Genomic DNA, 5,158 nt, shown 5'->3' on the forward strand with positions numbered 1-5,158 from the left:
CCTGGAGAGGGGCCGGGAAGGGAGAGTGGGAGGGAGTGGTGCACGGGGAATGGCCCCCTTCGGCTGCCGTAGCACCGCGGCATTCTGGGGATTGTAGTTTTCCTTACCGCAGTCTCTTCGCGGCTGACTAGAAAGAAAACTACAATGTCCACATAGCCTCAGCAAGGCGTCTGCTTTCCTCTTGCCCGTAAGCGCTGCGCAGGAGGGGCCAGGCAGGAGGCCGAAACTACGTTTCCCACAGTGCGCTCCCCTGGATGTTTTGGCCCGGGAGTTCCAGCGGCCTGGGCAGGCAGAGAATGGAGTTTGGAGCCCCGCGGACGCAGCCGTGAAGGAGGGACCCTGGGAGCAGACCCTCCTCAGGGACACCGAGGAAACCCTGAAGGTTCTTTATTAAAGAAAAAAAAAAAGAAGAAGAATGTAAAATGGTGCAGCTGCTTTGGGGAACAATTTGGCACTTCCTCACAATTTTAGACATAGAGTTACCCTATGGCCAGCGATTCCAGGAGAAATGGAAGTATATGACCACGCGAAAACTTGTACACAAATGTTCTGTCCTAGAAGCATTGTTCGTAATAGTCAAAAAGTGGAAACAACCGAAATGTTTACCATTGGAAGAGAGGATAGGCCAATTGTGGTATAAATGTACAAAGGAACATTAGATCATGAAAAGGAATAGAGTGCTGATACATGTTACAATATGGATGAGCCTTGAAAACATGCTAAGTGAAAGAAGCCAGACACAAAGGCCACATATTATAGATTACATTTATAATGAAATGTGCAAAATAGGTATGTTTAAAGAAACGAAAAGTTGAGTGGTTGCCATGGACTCGGGTTGGGGAATAGCAGGGAGTGAGGGGGCCCCAGGGAATGGGGAGTGATTGTTAATGGGTACTGAGTTTCTTTTTGAGGTGATGAAAATGTTCTCAAATTGATTTGCTGATGGCTGCACAACTCTGCGAATATACTAAAAACCACTGAATTATACATTTTAATTGAGTGAATTTTATGGTATGTGAATTATATCTCAATAAAGCCACTAAAAAAATAACTGTCTTTAAGTCTTCCTGGCTTAATAAATTCAGTGAGCTTGTTGTTGTTTTAGCCTATGTTAGGCCATTGAGAACTTGACAAAGATTGTGTGTTCCTTAATGTTATTCTAGAGAGCCCTTTGACATACTCCTTTTCAAAGACTCCTAAAGTGCTTTGCTAAACCCTTCCAAAATTCAATTGAGGTAGAATTCCCAGATTTAGCAACAAATATACAGGACACTCTCTTACATTTGAATTTCAAATAAACAAATACTTTTTTAGTATAAGTATGTGCATACAATACTTGAGACACACTTTTACAAAAAAAAGTATTCGTTGTTCATCTGAAAGTCAAATGTAACTGGATATCTTCTATTTTATGTGTTGTTGACCTTAAACAAATAGCCAGTTATTTTTCTAGCAAAAATGGGTTTATTCTGGATCAGGAAAGACTTGCAATTCAAGATCTGAAACCATAGTAAACCACCGGTAAGTTCCTAAGCAACAAGGGGAGAAGAAACTCTTTTATAGAGGGGAAGAGGAGGTTGGGAGAGCATGTAAACAGAGAGTCCATTGGAAGAGTTTGAAGTGTAGTGGCTTTTCATTGGCTGAGTTGTGACAGTCTCTCATTGGCTGAACTCTTGCTGGACAAGAAGAGGAAGTTTTTCTTCTTCCTGCTGGGCTCCACCAGTCAACGTAGGGTGTGACAGCACCCCCTTCTGGGCTGCCGACTTCATTTTAAATGAGGTTTCTCGTTATTAATTCACACTGGCAACTCCAAATTGAGGAAGAGTAATAATAGGAAAGTTGAATTGTGTCTGTCCCGTCTATGTAAGGCTTCAGAAGAACTAAAGTAGGTTAGTTGCTCTAAGTAAATGCCGCCTAGTGAAGCTATGCGGCTGGTAATGGGTCTGATGTGCTGGGGTTGCTCTTGTCCAGTCGGACTCACCCTTAACCCCTAAACTGCATTCCTGGCGGTCTGAGAGACGCCTAGCCACATCCTCTCTGATGATCAGGGGAGCAAAAGTCAATGCTCTGCAGGGTCTATTCCTCTTCTTCCTAATACCCATTATGTTGGACACCTCCACAAGCTGCTTTCCACCTCCTTCTAGCCTCGTTGTCCTGTGCCCAGCATGGCGTCAATTCTGCCTCCCCAGCTACACCTTTCACGCTGCTAAGCCCTCTTCTTCCGGTGGAACTGCCTTTCCCCTGGGTTAGTCCTCTGCCACTCTCTCTTCCTGCACCCCAGCTGACAAAAGCGCACCTGGCCCTCTGTAATGGCACTCATCCACCCTGTCCTTCCACGGATGGCCATGCTTGGCTGCAGTGTGAGCAGCTGGCAGATCCAATGGCCAGCCCCTCAGGAAGGAGGGCCTTTTCAACCATGTATGGAAACCTAAAAACATGCAGAGGAAGTATGTACACCAGCTTCAAGAGAGTGGTTTTCTCTAGGGAGGGAGGGGAACCTGAGGGGGAGGGTCTTTTTTTTTTTTTTTTTGGTGAGGAAGATTCGCCCTGAGCTAACATCTGTTGCCAATCTTCCTCTTTTTATTTTTTTGAGGAAGATTTGCTCTGAGCTAACATCTGGCCCAACCTTCCTCTACGTTGCATATGTGATGCCTCCACAGCATGGCTGATGAGTGGAGTAGGTGCCTGCTGGGAATCCGAACCTGTGAACTGGAGCCACCAAAGGGGAGACCACTCAGCAACCGGGCCAGCCCCTATATTTAACTTTTACAGAGATGAAGCAAATATGTTAAGTGTGGTGGTGGACTGAATGTTGTATTGTTTTCTTTGTATTTCTGCACATTTGAAATATTACACAATCAAAATAGGAATTTAAATTCCTTTAAAAAACTATAAACACGCTCACTTTAGAAGGTGTGAAAACAATTTAAATTATTTTTTAAAAATTTAATTTATAAAAATAAAGCTTAATCATATCACAAAATAAGACTTTGTAAAAGGAAGAAAATCTTATGAAGAAGTACTGTGTAGTCATATGTTAAACGTTTGCTGCAAAGTACCCAGAATTGGTAACAAAGAGGTGAGAAAGAACTAAAGGGAGTATTAGCTTCTATAAGTATAAATCCTCAAGGACTTTATAATCCAGGAAGGAGAAATTCACACATACAGGAGACTATGAACAGTCACTCAACAAGGCATCCGGTGAAAAATTAATACAGATCAAATTTAATATCTATGTGCTAAGTTGTTCAGAGTGGGTAGGGAGAGCCAAGCATCAGACTGATTCCCAGAAAAGGAAAAGTGAACACAGCAAAAGAAAAAAAATTTTTAAAGGAATGGGAGGAAGTTTAGAAGAAGAATATGTTCTCAGGGTCCTGAGCATACTTGATATCCATGGTTTTCAATCTTTTCTTCCTATATCACCTTCTCAAAAGGAACCTCCAAAGCATGCAATTCCTTTCAAAAATGCATATAATTTTCTCCTCCCTACCCTCCCCACCCCTCCCTCCCCAACACACACAAACACATTTCACACACACTCAGACATCCCACGTAGAGGCACTGTTGGCCTATGATGCATCAAGCCTCTGCTCCTGCTGTGGAGTTTCTTGTAGTGAATTCCTAAACAGCATGGCACACACCCACTCCCATTAGGTCTGCATGCCTTCCACGCCCTCATCTCTCTCTCTCCTGTTCCCCTCACTACTAGGCTAAAAGAGCACAGGTGTCTAAACAGAGCCAAGATGATCACGTTACTCCCTGGGCCATGCGGGTCTGCTTGGCACATATCCCCTGGGGAACATCAGAGAGAAAGGAGGCTCATTAAAATAGCTTGTTAGGCTCCAGCTGGCTCTCCATGAAGTTTGACACATAAGAGTCTAAGAATTTAAAGATTATCCAGCCCTTTCCAAACTTTCATTGGAAATGAAAATTGTTTGATTCCATTCTGGAGTGGAAATTTTTGCTAGACCCATCTCCAATCTAGAAATAGCAGTAATTAAAAAGAAAGCTTATCAAAAAAGAAACAAAGGTGGCCATGCAATCTCTCATGGTAACTTCTGACCCACCATATCACACATGACACATTTGGGGAAGAAGGTATCCCAGAGTCCTCCCAGAAGTGACCAGTCGTTACTTCTCTTCCCTGGCTTGTCTTTTCAAAGAGTTGATCATCTCTGGCTGAGTGATAACGAGTTTAAAATGCAGCATGGCTGTACAGTGAATTTGTGGATGGTTCAAATTATGACAAAGAGACTGAGAAAGGAAAGGAGGAAAACTATTCAAAGAGAAAAACAAACCACTAATTGAAGAGAGGTAGGGGGTGGCATGAGATTAAGTGAGGAGTGTAGGGGAACAAAAATTAACCTTCTTATAGAAACCACAAACAAGGCAAACAGTGCAATATTCTACATTCAGGAATGCCATGGCTACGTTGATATGTAAATCTGGCACTCAAACAACAGAGTATTATTGCTGCTAATATGGTAATCTTCAGAGGTACAGAGCAAAAGTGGGTGGGTCATGTGAAATTCATGAAATGCTTGAGGTGAACTCACTGTTGAAGTATTAGTCATGTTTTGTTTTGTGTGTGGTTTTTTTTCCAATTTATTTTATAGATAAGTATTCCTCTGTACTTTTTGTTTCCGAAAAGTTTAGCTTATTTTCATGAGGCTGTAAAAGATTCCATCTCAAAAGTCTGTTTCTGTTCTAAAGGCATTTTGAAAAATGCCTCCCCTCCTTTGGCCTACACGGACAAATATGCCTACATTTGCATACAGCACAGTACCTATTTACTCTCTGCATTGGCTAGAAAGTTCAGAGGCAAGAGCCTACAGGAACATTTTCAGAGTGAGCACATAACTCAGCCTCCAGCTTGTCAGCAGGAGCAAAATAAATAAATAATGCCAAGAAGGACTGAAACAATCTGTTGACAAGGAAGGAAAAAGAGACCCAATCAGCATAAAAAGAAGGAAGAGAAAACGAAGCTCAAGGAACCAAAACCTCCTATGTTCAAACTTTCCCTTACCTCTTCCCCTTCACCACCATGCTGAAAGCGTCTCCTCAAACACAGCAACAACTTTTCTTAATATTGTCTTAACGACCATTTCTACTTAAAATACTGCTGGTCTTCCTAAGCCATGTATCTAACTCACCTGGT

The sequence above is a fragment of the Ceratotherium simum genome, chromosome 17, assembly GCF_057802395.1.
Source record: "Ceratotherium simum simum isolate JZ-2026a chromosome 17, ASM5780239v1, whole genome shotgun sequence".
Taxonomy (NCBI): Eukaryota; Metazoa; Chordata; class Mammalia; order Perissodactyla; family Rhinocerotidae; genus Ceratotherium; species Ceratotherium simum.